At 41.8% G+C, this 15,627-nt stretch overlaps 1 protein-coding gene across 1 annotated transcript in view; it reads right to left on the reverse strand.

Moving 5' to 3' along the window:
* Positions 1 to 15,627, reverse strand: part of ubl3a (ubiquitin-like 3a) — a 37,610-nt gene that overhangs the window by 8,177 nt on the left and 13,806 nt on the right. The gene's annotated exons all lie outside the window — the stretch shown is intronic.

A 15,627-nucleotide genomic window follows, 5' to 3' on the forward strand; every position in this document is an offset into this window, starting at 1 on the left:
ATGGCAACAGCACACCCATCCGTTTGCGGCCCCACTTTAACAAGACGGCAATGACACCACCCAGCAAAAAACTGCTGAGGAAAGAGTCAAAGAACACGACAGAGAGTCTGAGGTGTTCGCCCAGCCTGAAGACTGCCTAGATACCAAACGGATGGGTTGTTTAGGCAACTGAAGCGAGTCTAATCCACATGAACCGTAAATGAAAACAAACATGGCCCGAGTGATGTACATTCTGGTACCAGATGCTTCAGGATACTCATGTCCTGACCTGTCGGAGCTCTTTGGGTAGTAGCAGAAAGACCTACGCTGCAATAAGGAGGTGGTCATAATGTTATGGCTTATCAGTGTCTGCAACAGATCAGATTTTCTGAAGCTAGCCTCAATGCTCTGGCAGTCAGCTGGAAAATACATGCAAGATATACTAATGTTAAAATTTAGCTTTGTTTCCGTGAATTTAAGGCGACTAGGATTCTGTGTTTTAATTTTATGGATTTTTAGATTAATTTCCTGAACTGGAGTAGGGTTTTAAAACAAGCACACAGACATTAAGCAGATTTTTTTTTTTAAGAGAGGGACAAAGAACACCTCCACAACATCAAAACAGCCAAACTTAGATCTCACTGCCCACAAACAAACAGGTTCCAGTTGGTGTGGAATAATAAAAGGTTGTTGCAATGTGAACTCTGCCACAAATAACTTATTCTAGCAGTCAGCAGTGACAAAAAAGTCACATAGAAATGACTAATAATGCGCTGCTCGTGTTCCCATGGGGCACGTTACACTCAGAGGTCAGAGGTCAGACTCATATACTGAGATGCCCCTTTAGGACTGGTGAAATGGGCGTTTCGAAAAGGATGCATCAATGTGCTGAGAAAATAATTAGCGGTTGTTGCCAGTCTTTCTGGGTATTTAGTGAAAGCACAGATACATCCTCCTTGACAACACATGTCTTTGCATTTCTCATTTTAGACGCAGCTACAAAACACTGAAGTAAGCTGGGTGCTTTGGTGTTAAAATATTAATCTGCACAGCAATTAAACTGTCTAGTATCGAGAAGCAGATCAAAGTTCCTCTTCTATCTGGCAGGATTCGGGTTTTAGTCAGTGTGTGTCTTTATGAGCCGCAGCAGCAGGATGTGATGGGCCTCTGCTTGCCGTATTCGTGCGGCTGGCCCGCGGCGAACACATGGCAAAAGCACGTGTGTCATTGTTGACCGTGTCTCCACTCCACACTCCCCCCTGTCGCACCAAGCCCACTCTGCTGGACCATGCCCACACACACACACACACACATCTATAATATGCCGAAATTATATACAAATACTTGTGCGTGGAGATGACTCTGATGATGTAACAGGGCTAACACTGACGGATTGAAACTGAGATCTCTGTAAACACGCTGCCAAATCAGCTTATAGGTTTAAGCGCGGTCAAGGCATACAGAGACATAAACAAACCCACACATACACACGGGATTAAAAACAGTCTCTGCTCCCCAGCTGCTCATCGCCATGGAGAATCAATATACTGTATAGGCACTCCACCGATGGTAGCTTTTTGTCAGTAATCAATCATAAAGTGGTCTCAGAGTTGATTGAACCAACTCTGATTTACCCTTTTAAAACAAAAAAATAATCATATTCCCTCCAGGGTTAATCAGCCGAATGTGGGGCGAGATGCAAAGGCTGCTTTCTGAATCAGAGGTCAAAAAAAAAAACCTGGAAGTTTTAAGTTTGCCTCGGGTTTAATTGTGAGTTTGCAGCACATAATGTACAGTGTGCACATATAAGCATTCGGGGAAAGAGTCAAAGATGCTCCCATACACACAGCGTGCATGAGCTTCTGCTGCTTAACAAAAAATAAATTAAAAAGGCAAATGCACAAAAAAACACCATTAAAAATACACTGCTGTCCCCTGCTGTAGTTTATAAAAAAAAACGATTCAACAATACCGATGACGAAGCGGGGATGTCGAGCAAAAGTGACCGTCAAATCTGAGACGCAAGAACAAAAACTCACAGAAGAAGAAGAAGAAGAAGCCCCTTTGAACACAGAGGCAGTCCTGCTTCCTCCTTGCCGAACACCTGTCTGCAACCACGGTGTCGCCATGGTTACAAGCAGCCGTGGGTGGCTTAACCTGATAACACCTACAAGATGGCTTCACCCCCTCGCGCACGCATACACTCCGGCCCACTTTTCATGTCACATCGCGCTGGCTCCTGGCTCCCCCCCACCCCCACCCCCTCCTCCTCGCAGAGATCTCTGCATCCTTTCACTCGCTCCGTCTGCTTCGCTCGACACTCACTCCACCCCATTCAGTCACTCTCTGAGTCTGCACAGAGTACAGTAGAGAGATGCACAAGGTCAGAATACCAAGAGGCTCGGCGCTGAACACAGCTCAACGAGGCGGACCTTCTCATATCAGCCGCTACAACGTGTCGCTGCGAAGGCCGCCTCGCATGTCTTTGATCCCTTTATACCTTCAAGCAATTCTCTCCCTATTCCTCGCTACCATATAAACAGAAGGCAAATACCTAAAAGGAGAGATATATCATCAGTGCAGATGCTTTCATGCTTTGTATGAGAGTTGGTGTCTGGGTTGATGATGGCACAAATCAAATGTTCTGTAAGGGTTTTCACACAAACTACAGAAGTGTTGGAAGCATGTGCTAACCAGTACTCCAAACAGGAAGTTAGATTAGAAGGTGCAGCTGCATTTTTGAGGAAAAACTTGCACTGAAGCTGAATATTTTGTACTTTTCTTCAGAATGCATATCTATGCATGATGAGCTTCGTTTGCCTTTTCTCGTCAGATCCTCTGATTCCACGTATGCTGAATACATTGTCTTCTCTTGTGCCTAATTTTCTCTCTTTCCCTCACTTCTCCCCGAGGGTCACCGTGCCTCCTTCCTGGATTCTCTTCAGCAAAAAGGTTGGTAATGAGGTTTCACTGCAGCTCAAGGAAGTATATTCAATTAGAATCTATTTTCTCGAACAAATACAGAAGCTGCAGGTACTGAAAAGGGCACCTCTTTGTGCTTTTAAACGCAGCGTGTGAATATATACATTTCTACGGGCATAATACCATTTACTTGTGAATGCCAGATAAAAAATGTCAAGAATCAGACGAATGTTTCACTGCTTGATGGGAGCTGAAAGAAGAGGGAACAAGGCGAGTGTTGCTCTGTTGCAACGCTCGGATGTGAGAGTGTCTGTTTAGTGCAAGTTCTGTCGAAATGCTCCGAGCCCTTCTGGCAGAATCTGAAAGCACAAACGCAAAGAAACAAGCTACCTGGAGAGGAACCCGGCGACGCAGCTCTGAGCTTGTCAGGCCCCCCCCCCGCCCCACTGCAAACACTCAAGACGCGCTACAATAACGTGGCCCTGCTGCCAACTAGTGCCGTGGTGTAAACATGCGAAGCGAGCTTTTGGCTAAACACTGTTTGCCCGATGAGCGGCGCAGGAAACTCAATGCCACCTATAATTATTCCATCCTGAGTACAGCTCTCAACTCGTTCTCGAGCCAGCAGATTGTATGTGTGTGTGTGTGTATGTATATATGTTTATGTGTGCTTGTGTTTACAAGTGCATTAAAGACTTCTGCTGCTCTTTAGACCCTCTGCAGCAGTCAACAAATTACAGAGTGGGAAGCCTTCCTGTGGGAATATATTCGAGCAGCTTTATATGTAGACTATGCAGAAAGGCTGGGCGCTGCTGTCGGTGCAGACTCGTAACTGTATGAATGAATTTAAGGGAGAAGGTGGGCGATCAGCTCGACCGTGGTCTCCTTTTAAGCGAGGGCAGCTGCGCTCGGTGGGCTCTGACTTGCGCATAAAATTCAGAGACTTTTTGGCTAAGAGCAGCACTTAAAAAAACAACAAAAAAAAACCCAAATCCCGTTTGAATTACACGAGGCAGATTTGCTTGATTATTATAGCTAAGTGCTTTCCTTTCTGGCACCGATGTTGGGCTGCAAACTCATTTTAATAAACACTAGTTGCTAAACAGCAGCAGACACAATGGTTCTGGCTCGTTTGACAAAGTGTGAACAAACAAGGACTGGGGGGGTGGGGGTGGGGGGGCTATGAAGAGAAAGTGCAACTTGAGAGACATTCATCCAGGCTTCCAATTAGTCTTATCAGTTTTGCAAATGCATTAGAAGTTACCGCAAGTGCTTAACCCCAGATAAATTAGATAGAGATGACAACGTTTTCTTTCATTAAAACCACGCTGAAAGAAGTACATTTAGAGAATATGAGTGAATAACTTCCTCAGAAGCTAAAATTGTGAGAAAATAAGAACTTTTGATAATTCACCTAATCTATTTATTACAGTAATATGGAACGGGGCTGTTTGTATGATTTCTTTCCTCTTTGTGTTTGTTCACATTCACAGTGTGGTTACACATCAACAACTGAAAGAAACAAGAAGCAAAGCTGTTTTTTTTAGGAAAGATATTTGTAATCTCAGAGTCTGGATGTCTGGCGCAACAGAGGGGACTGCAATCATCTTTCAGGTTTTAAATTTTACTTTGTAAAGTTTCTTTTTCCTCTCACAAACACGAGCTCTTTATTAGGTATTTTAAGACTTTAAAAAGACAAACTGTGGCTCGTCTCAGAAGCTACTAATGTGCTGTTTGGGGCCGGGATTCGAGCAGAAATGCGTCACATTAAGTCAGTGGTTCTCGAACCTTTTAGGGGAGAAAAATGTCCCTCCCCTCAGGTCAACAAGACTAAAATAAAATGAGTCCAATTTAAATGTAATCAGAAATATATATATACAATAAAAAAAACCTCAAGATTTACATAATTCTTTTCTTTTTATATCAGTAAATGATTGTTTCAAGTTAAAGAAATGTGAAAAGGGGTTTATATTTTGTCTCTAGATTGCCCTTTTTTAAAAATATAATAAACTATAAAACTAAAGTCCAATCTGTGCTCAGAAACCCAACAAATATGAACTTATGAGCTCCAAACTATCACAGTATTAAAAGCTGCAGTGATTTTCACTGTAATGTGGATATATATGTCACAGTTACCTAATTTATATGTTTATAAGCAATGTTTTTAGATGAAACGCGCACAACTAATGGTTCCCAATTTAACTTTGTGAACTTGTTCTTTTTACAGACTATTTCACAAACCAGAGCAAATCATATAACAGTACTTAGTGTCAAGTATTTCAATTATAGATACTTTTCTAAGTGGCAGTAAAGTTACACTAAATGTGAGCTGTGCCTTAATGTTATGATCCCAGTTTTTACAGGCTTATAAAACAATGTGCTCGGGTACAAAACAGAATAAAAAAGAACTGATTATAAATATCATTCTTGTTGCGAAAAAAGTCAATAAAGCTTGGAGGATTATTGAGGCCATCTATATGCAGCTTGTGCTTTCCTTCAGCGTGCTGAGGACTAAAACAGCGTTTTCTGCTGACAGCACATCAAAAACAACAGAGGAACCTTGACCCAGATGAAGTTTGTTTATTATTAACTTCATCACATTTATGATATTGCTGCAATCGCTGGAGGGCCGCGGTTACTTATTGACCTACTTCGCGGCTTGTAATTCCAAACACGCACCTGTTTCCATGAAGGAGGTAAGAACAGGTGAGATCTTAAAGAATGGAATGAACAGAAACTGTGGCCACAGAAAAGGAAAAAGCGATGACTCTTTATAACTTTGTGTGAACATCAGAAGGGAAAGAAACTGGCGGTTTGAGGCGTTTCCGTCAGGTGCACGACTTCGAGGGAACAAAGCTTCTGTCGCTCGAACTTCTTATGCTGGAACAAACTGTCGACGTTAACTCCCGCCGCCCGAGCAAAGAGCAGAGCTCCGCGCGGGCAGCCCGACTGGTGGAGGCTTACTCCCATCCCGCTGAATGTGCCTGCAGCCGTGCTCTGCCGGTTGCCATGCCAACACTTGTATTAACCACGAAGCTAGTTAGTCATCTGAGCCATTTTGTCTTGTTTTTTCCCCCCGTACATGCACGGAGTGGATGTCCTCTCCACGCTCGTGTCAAACTGACATAAACACAGAGGGAACAGGTGGATCACAACGTGAAGATTTTCGAGCCCCGAGTTGTTTATCGCTTTGTGATTAGCTGCTTTTCAGAGTTGTGACATTTCACATTATGTACTCTCTGCCTGTGAACCTTTGTCTGAGTGCAGAGTTCAGAAAACTGCTGATTTGTTTTACGCCTGATGTATTCATACATTCAAAAGATTGAAGGCAAAACAAAGGGTTTAATTATTTATTCTGTGACTGTCATACAAAATGTAACACGCAGCTCTGATGTTTTGCTATAATCACAGAAGCATAACCTCCATTATTGATTTGTCTCTACAATATGATTAATAGGATTTCTCGAAGAATTACAACAACCATTTAGTTCTACTATAGAGAGAGCTCTGAACTCACAGGCAGCACATTTGTAAGTCCCGTTTCTTATTTTCTGCATAACATGTTGGTTTTACAGGTAATAAGTTTGTCATTTCTGCAGCTGATCATCAGATAAAATGTACTTTATTATAAATGGATGCATTTTGAGGAGTGCGTACAGTCCGAACTGCCTAAAAATGACAGGCTTCCAATCTATAACAACCGAAGCATTAATATTTATAACCGAAGCACAATATATCAACCTGGTCTACATGGTTTAGGTGGTTTTGTTTGCTACTTCTGAGGCCAAACATGTGACCTTGCTGGCGTCGGATCAAATCACGGCGCAGTTTTCCGTCCTGCTTGTTTCTGAGTAAAGTGAGCAGCCACCTCGGTGACCATAAAACACCAGCAGCCTTCCTGCTCAGGCTCTCGTAGGGTCATTAATCATTAAAGAGATAATCCACTTTAAGGGAATAGCTAAGAACAGACACCGCTGACCTTTATCAGATGCACTTTGCGGAGCCGCATTCAAGCATCCTGTAGCACAAACAGTGTTAATAGCTTTAAATGATGATTTTCCTTCATTGCAGCCTTGGATAATATGTGGCATTTTAAAAGCATAAAGTGGACAGACCCTCTGCTAATACAGAACTAAACTGGGAAGAAAAGAAGAGAGAAACGCTTGATTTATTATTGAAGTGTTGTGGATTTATTTTCTTGTTTTCTGAAACTGTCTACATTCTGTGGAAAGGTTATGAATTATCATAGTTACTATTATCTTACCTGTGTTAGATAGCTCTTTGAACAACTTCAGTTTGTAGAAACAGAGTTTTATTTTGACAAACTGACAAGCAGGTGGCTAGTCGGAGCGAGGCCAAGACCAAAGGATGCTGTCTTAAAACAACTCCAAACTCAAAAGTTTCAATTCTCCAAACTGTGGGCAACCAAAGAGCTTTCTACAATAATTGTTCATACCCTTTCCACAGAAAACCACATTTAAAAAATCAGTACTGTCCTTTTAAGTTTTATTTTTTGCTATTTTTTCTACAGTCTTTGCCTAAAAGAATAGGTAACAGAACACCCTTTCTCTTTGACTTTCTGTCTCCTATCAGTGAAATGTCTCATTATTCTGTTGCATCACTGTGGCTCATATTTCACTCCAGGCTCTTGTCTCTTTTTTCACCATCATTAAAAAAGACATAACCTTTTAAACAACATCCCTATCACAAGCTAATATCCTTCCGCTCCTCTCCTTCTTCTACTTTCTGTCACAGGAAACAGCAGCTCTTGCCTGCACTCTGATACGCCTGCATTATGCATAAAAAGTGATAATAGCTGCAGAAATTAACTATTTATTTGTACTTGTGCCTCTTTGTATCCCAGTCTCACAGGTAGTACTGTACAACCTCTGACAGGGAACGTGTTGTTACAGAGTCTGAGTGCATGAAATACTGACAGACACGTCACTGTCAACTTGTAATGTTAACTAAGCGCAACAATTAGCAAAATCACACTGGTTTTCCAATCTGCTACTGGAGGACAGTTAAGCTGGGTGAGATGTGATTCCCAGATCCTAGTTCTGACTTCCGAGGAAAACGAATTGCAGCATAAAATCTTAAATCCGTCAGCAGCTCCACCTTTCTTACAACACAGTGAGGGCTGCCTGTCATGACATCATCCTCCTGCTTCCTGACATTTTCTCAATAAAGAAAAGTCCTTGTTTAACACACACAAACACACCCTTGATTGCATTCCCTCCTCATGGTAGCCGCCTTTGATCACACCTTCCACGTGTTCCTTCGTGCGTGTGATCAGAGCTGTCACAAGGAGTCAAGGCAGGTTTACTCTCCGCAGCCGCCTCTCGTTCTCGTTGCTCTGTTAAGAACGAGGCTTCGCACGTTAAAATGCCTAATCTCTCCCCGAGCCAAATTAACATGCCTAATGTGAACCACGGCGTAACAAATAAACTGCTTCAGGTTCTTCTCTTCCTGCACGTGCATTCAGAAAAAAAAAAAAGAGAGAGAGCTCTTTTTTGTGGGTTTTCGTGGAGCAAAAAGGATGTGAGGTGGATGATGATGATGATGCAGGAGCTGACGGACAGTTTTACTCACTGCTGTGTTTGTGAAGCAGGAGGAAGCCAGTGAAAGCAGCCCGAGAACTGGTCGAATCAGAGAGCTTAGGTTTTGTTTGCTCTGGCTGGATCTGTTTGGTCTTCCTCCCACACGGACAGATTTGCACCCGGTCTTTTTCCATGTGGTCCAATCGCAACCGTTTATCTAATAATGGGTGGCTTTGATAAGATAAGACTCTTCAGAGGAGTGCCACTAAGGCACGCAGCCCTGTGCCCGACCGCAAGTTTTACTGCTCAGATTGGCTTTAGGTCACTTCAATTGCCCTTAAAGGCATGTCACAGCATTTAAAAAAAGAAAAAAACAAGTAATATTGGTTAATACTGCAGCATTTATAATTGCAGCTTCTCGGGAAAAGGGCAAACCTTCAAAAAGATTTGTGTAGGATACACCTATATGTATGAAAAAAATATTTTCTTTTATCTGAGCTATTTCACATGATTACAGACCAAGCAAAGATAGTATCTCTTGGCAACAATATTTGTGAGGGAGTCTCCAGGATATCTTGCAACATTTACAGAGGTTCTCAGTGTCCTGGCTCGGGTCGCAGAGGCTTGAAGTCTTGTTTGTGAAACATATTTTCTCTGAAAATAGTAACAGAGTGGTCGCATGCATCTCCAACCCATCTCAACTTTGTGTCTTCAACTTGTCTCAAGAGCTGAAGCTCTCCTCTGACAGAAACACATCCAGGTCTAAAAACCACACAGGCTATAAAATATAAATATTAAAACCTGGTCCAAATCTGCCCTTCTTCATTTTCAAGTAGATTAAATCTGAAACATGGCGGCAGCTGCCCAAGGTGGGTACAAAGTGAGCTGAGTATGGGCCATGAGGTGGGCCATGAAATAATGTGCGCAGCCTAGAATAAAGTAAAGCACGATTTTTCAAAGATGGGCTGCATAAATTGTAGCCACATGGGTCGCTGATCACTTGGTCACAAACACTCTGAATTCAGTGAAGCGGAAATGAAAAATTAGCATTTTTCTGGCAATACTGAGTCTCCAACAGTGAGAAATTTAAAAAAAACTTGAATTTTCACAAAAACACTGTTTTGGTGACACTGCTTCATGTGTAAGACTATAAGATTTATGAAAATTACCCGGTTGTCCTCACAGCGAAGGGAGACACTAATGCTCTCATTTGAAAAGGGGAAAATAAAACTCCCATCAACCGCTTTTAGAGCAGGAAATGAAAGAAAGTAAAATCACTAAAATCAATTTAAAAAGGCTGTCTGAAAGAGAGAATGAACGGCAGAGGGGAGGGAAAAGACAACAGAGGTTTGCAGGGTCCAACAACAGCACCAAAGTGCTGACACTGTGCAGACAGAATAATAGCAATGACGAGGTCTGACGCTATAGGAGGACAGAAGAAATGCTGACGCTTCTGGAGGTGAGTGTGAGGGACCGAGGTAGGAAACGAGAGAGCTTGAGAGGAAACAGAGAAAGTTCTAGGAGGAACAACAAAGGTCAGAGGCAACAAGAGGAGGAAGCTTGACTTTGAACAAAGCAAAAAAAAAAAAGAAAAAATCCACTCGGTTCCTTTGGTTTTCCATTGACTAGTAGGAATTTGACATTCGCACATACGTGAACACACAAACATCTTTGCGCTCTCCCAAAAGTCTGCTAGGGATGTGGCTGAGGCTCGTTTTTTTTTTAAGCTGTGTGCAGAAACGTGAAATTGCTCTTGTATGCTTCAATCGATTCTCTGCTCATCCCCTTTGTCAGCGTCTAGACCGTCCTCCTCTCTGAGTCAGATTTAAGGCGAGAGGTGAGACAAAGAAAAGCACTAATCAGTGACACAGAGCTGCATCTGTTTATCAGTATTACCTGAGCACAAAGAGACCAGGAACTGAAACTGCCCCTTGCCCGTTTAAGCAAGAAGTCAAAAACGTTTAGCTTGAGAAAATACATCTGGTGTTGGTATGGACTTCCATGAGACAGCTGTTGGCCTACACAGATTTAATCCCATATGCTTTAGCTCACTGACAAAAAACATTCCCCTGCTCCTTCAGACAACTATGAAACTAGCAGCCATTTGTCATTTTCTCCAGAAAATTCTGGATCTGAGAAACAATAATTCTACAGTAACAAACTATCATAGATGTCTGATGGATTTATTTCAGAATGAATGTCATCTATGGTTGAATTTGCATCACACACAAGTCAACTAACAGTTAGTTTAGTAGGTTTTGCGACAACAAAATGACTGTTTAGAGTAAACCACACTTTTCTAACAAACAGCAGTCTACGTAGTCTCACTCACGGCTGGTGTGAGCTCAGTGTGTTGCAGGATTTATCCACATTTTGACACCGAGAAAACATTGCAAATGTTGCTCTTCCAGAATATGACAACTTAAGACAAAGCAAACAATACGCTGACCAAAGTTGCTGACTTTTCACAACGTTAGCTTCAGCAAAGGACTGGGTTCGTAAGCCACCTGCAAGTCAATAAACTCTAATAGGCATATTAGAGGCAGTGGTGGGAGGGGTTAATATCTCGCCCAAGGTCACTTCAGCTCTTGGCGTGGCTGGGGGATGGAAACCCCAGTCTTCCAACTGGTGGACACCCATTGTACCGCTGAACCACAAACGCCCCGCAGAGACTTACACAAAGTCAAAGCGTTCCAGAAACATGTTTAGTAGACTGGATTTGGTTTTCAGTGCATTTATTTGAACAGGCTATAAAAAAAATATTCCCAAATCAGCACCAGTATCAGTTAAGTGTAATAAAAATAAGCTATAAGAGATGTTCTAAGACAATGAAATAATGTCTTTGATGCAAGTATTTAGTGCTTTTTTACACTCATCATATTTATGTATAAGATGGCTAAACAGATTCAGAAATTGCTCCTGCCGTGACTTTTTTAGCTACTGTTGTCATTTTCACATTTCTAAACCTGTCTGAGTGATCCCTCTATTTAAAAAAACATTTCCCTCTCTATATATTCTATATTTATAATTATATATAAAGTATACATAATTGCCGCCATCAGGAAGTGTGGTTGTTTGGAGAATAAAAGCACTTCTAAAGGGCTCGTACAACACATCATAAAAAAAACTAATGTCTTTTCCAAGACAGACGAAAGCTCCTGAAGACAGAAAGCAGAGCTTCACAAGGTTCTGTGCGTCAAGAGTTTCATATTTAAAATTTTTACAACAGATGATGGCGTTATCCGACTGTTTTCTTCTCTCGATGGAGACTTAATTGGCTTGGACCATTTACAAGTATTTCTGAGACCTGTTTTTATTTTATTTTATATTGTAGGTGGAAAAACAGTGAAGAAAATGCAGTGAACATTAAACTGAAAATATCTCTATGTGCCTACTGACTGAATTAATCCAATCCAAGCTGTCACTGATAGAAAATATAAGTATGATATTCAAGCACCGAGTAAGCTTTCTAAAAACCACTCCTTTTCAAGCCTACAGGACTGTCCTTAGGACGGCAGATACTCAAAGGTCAGCGTGCCGCATGACAGCGTGGTGTTGGCGTGAAGAGGCCACACAGAGGGCTGATGATCGCAGAGAAAGAACGTCGTGTCCTTACCCTCCTTTGTTCGACCGTTTGCTCTGAAGCAGTCAGGTCTGCTCACCCTGCTTCACTTCCATCACTCGGCATGTCACCAATGTGACTTCCCCGCCTGTGTTTTCCTGCCCCCCTGCCATGTGAAAACCCAAGCATCCCCGCGCAAAGCAACGTGTGACCTCTGCTTTCCCCTCTTCCTCCCGCCTCTTCCCCTCCAGTGTTTCTGAAAAGCCCACGCGTCCTCTTTCCTAGGTGGTCTCCCCCAGTAGTGTTTAGTCAACGACCTGCTGTGAGGATTAGCTTGATTTGTAACCTTTCGGGTTGTCCTTTTTAGAGCTTCTCCCAGCGCTAAATGTCTAACTGTGTAAAAGCATCTGAGGTAATAAAGTCTATTTTTCTCTTTTACAGGCGGTAATTCTTCAAGAAAAACAGAAATTTATTCACTTGCAGTTTAGTTTCTTAAGTGGGGACATTTTACTGAATCCCATTTATACCATGACATAAAATAAAGTCGCTAACAGGATAAAATGATGTAACGTGTGTAAAGAGAGAGGAGACATGAGTGCAGAGTGAACGGCCGCGAGACAGCAGTTATATCCACAACGCTGCATTTTCCTTTCTCCTTCAGAAAAAGAGCACTGCCCCGCAGTCACAACTCACGTGATGCTGTGTGTGTGTGTGTGTGTGTGTGTGCACATGTGAGCATCTTACTGTACGTCTGGGAGGGTGTGTGACAGAAAAAGAGGCACACACACATAAAGAGAGAGCTGGCAAGATAAAATGCCCTCTGTGCTGGAATTTACCAGATGGTACTGGGTACAAACCAGGGCTATTACTTTCTCACACACACACACACACATCTCTTTTCAGAAGCACAGCTTTTAATCCAAACGGCCTCCTCACATAAGCTCAACCAGCTATTTTAATACATCTCGGCACATTTTACAACCAACCTAAAGTTCAAAACAATACAATCATGACAGAGAAATGTGACATTTAGTTCAGACTATATGAGTGGGTGTATGTGTGTGTGTGCGTGTGTGTGTGTGTGTGTGCTGAGCTTAAAGGTTGTGCTGTACCAAATAAAGAGCAGCAAGTCATTGTTTCATGATGATGTAGTTCATTTCTGATAACAGAATCTCTCTGCACAATGAGAAATTTTCAATTGCAACCTAAACCTAAACTTGCTTCACTTAAATACCTGCTGCTCATTTTATCCTAATGATGTTTTTTAGCAGTTAGCTAAGGCTTCTCCCTCCTGCTGAGTAAGTCAAATGTTTAGTGGTTCCTTTTGTCTTTTTTTATATTAGTCTTTCTCAGCAAGTCCTAATGAGTTGACAGAACACCTCCTCCACACTGAAAGTAAGTTATTAGTCACGAGTCGAGACTCAGCAGTCATGTGAAGATTGATGTGAGGAGTAGGTGCCTGCTGTATGTCACATCACTGCTACATGTCTTCAAACACACAGCTGCACACAGTCAGTTTTTGGGCTTCAATCCTAATAAAAACAAAAATTCCAACGAAAGCACTTTAATAATCCTGGAGGAGATGGTGATAGGCCGTTAATGTGGGAAATATAGAGCCCTTAGAGTAAAGCTCCACCTCGCAATTAGAGCTCAGAAAAGCTTTTACAGTTATATTGCATTTAAGTCGGCCAAAATCGAATTTCTCAGCGTTACCTCTACATCGACACCTAAGCCAGTACCTTGGGCCTTGACGTGAACTCGTGAGGAGTCACGGTTAAAATGTTCTCCAGTGAAATGTGACACCCCTTCAAAACGCTGAAGTCAATTATTCCTTTTACGCAAACGGACGCAACATCAATATGCCGATGTCGTAAATGTAGTGACTTAGCTTGCAACAGACGTCAGAAAAAGTTGTTTTTTTTTGCTTGTCAAGGAAGATCGACAGTGACACCAAATGTTTCGTAATAGATTAGGAGAAAAAACAACAAAAAACAATCCTAACAAGAAAGCTAAGAAATAAAGGAAGGAGATGAAACAAAATTTGGCTTTAAGGTGAAAAAAGTGTTAAAAAGGCACACAAAAAGGTGCCTTAGAGTCGAATTGACCTATTACAGCGCAAGTGCTTGGCCAAACTAACGTCGGAATTAACACAATACAGTACACCATGACTTGATGTTTAATTATGTCTGCACAAAGTGAAACAATGCATCTTTTAGGGTTTCCGCTTTGTCTCGAGCTTTGCTTTGTGCACAACAGGAAAAAGGAAAGGCTCCACGAGGAGACAGGGGAGGAAACCAGTTACACAAAAGGAGGAAGGCTGCAGCCAAGATCTTTGAAAGTGTCGCGTTACGAGAAGCTGAAGGTATGAAAACGTGGGGAGACGGTGAAAGGGAAGTTGGTCAGCTCGTTACTTGACCTCCATCGAGACGTTTACACACGTGTAAGAAACTTAAAGCTTTTGCTTCTTGAACGCAAACATAAAAAGACAAATTTCCAAAAAATTTTCAGAATGCTTGGAGATATTCAGGAAACACTTACAGGTACAGACTTGTGTATTCAATATTGAGACCTTTGGGTTAAAAATCAAAATAGGTCCATGTATTTCTGGGCAGTTAACCTAAAAGACATGTGCCAAGTTAAATGAAAGTCAGCTGCGCTCAGCCTAAATAGCCCAGCTTTTTACGCTCCCACAACAGTTTTGAAGGCCGCTCGCCCAGAATGCCGATTTTAGAGTTAGCCCATGCTGCTGCAACTGTATATTTTTACTCGAACGCTTTCAGCAAAAAACAGCTACGTTCCAGAAATGTGCCTTAACACTAAAGTTAGATCAGGTTTTTGTTTTTTTGTATGTCCCTTGTGTAAGTCAAAGTTCTGCTGCTTCCCTTCAAATGCTTCCTCATTACAAGAAAACGAGACAAAAAAGAGTTTTTAAAAGCCCTCAATCATTCAAGTCCAAGGTCTACTGCAGTGCTGCAGATAGCTAATTTAGATAATACACAAAACTTCAACACAGACACATACATAACCCATGGCGGGATCATTACAGATATTCATCGTCAGAGTGCTCCATGGCATCCGACATGCAATGACAAATTTGTGCAAGGCAGCATGAAGGCCAAATATACCCTCTCTTCATGTTCTCTGCTCTCTGACACACACACGCACGCACACACACGTAAATCCCTCCTCTTTGAACCCTCTTTAACTCCTCTGTGACCTCAGATTCTCTATTCCCTCATTGTCTGTTTACCACAATCAGATCTCTGTGTGACCGTCCCCCTCCCAAAAAAAACGAAAAACTGGAACACGCAAGCAGGCAGATAAAGCTGCAGTTTTTACAATACAATAATGCAATTTTACTCATAAAGCACTTCAAAAACAATACTGTCGAGCAAAGGGCTGTACCCCAACAATCAAAAACACTAGGGAGGTGAAACACATAAACTTCCAAAACAAGGATAAAAACTGTAAACACAGTCAAAGCAATAAAACAGTTAAAACCTTAAAACAATTAAAAACTAGAGAAGTTGCATTTCCTGCGAAAATGCAGTGTGAATGCTTTTTTTGCTGAATGATTTTGCTGAAAGCGGCTGAAGATATGCTGAACAGCTGAAATTTAATGAA

This window comes from Kryptolebias marmoratus, linkage group LG13 (assembly GCF_001649575.2).
Source record: "Kryptolebias marmoratus isolate JLee-2015 linkage group LG13, ASM164957v2, whole genome shotgun sequence".
NCBI lineage: Eukaryota > Metazoa > Chordata > Actinopteri > Cyprinodontiformes > Rivulidae > Kryptolebias > Kryptolebias marmoratus.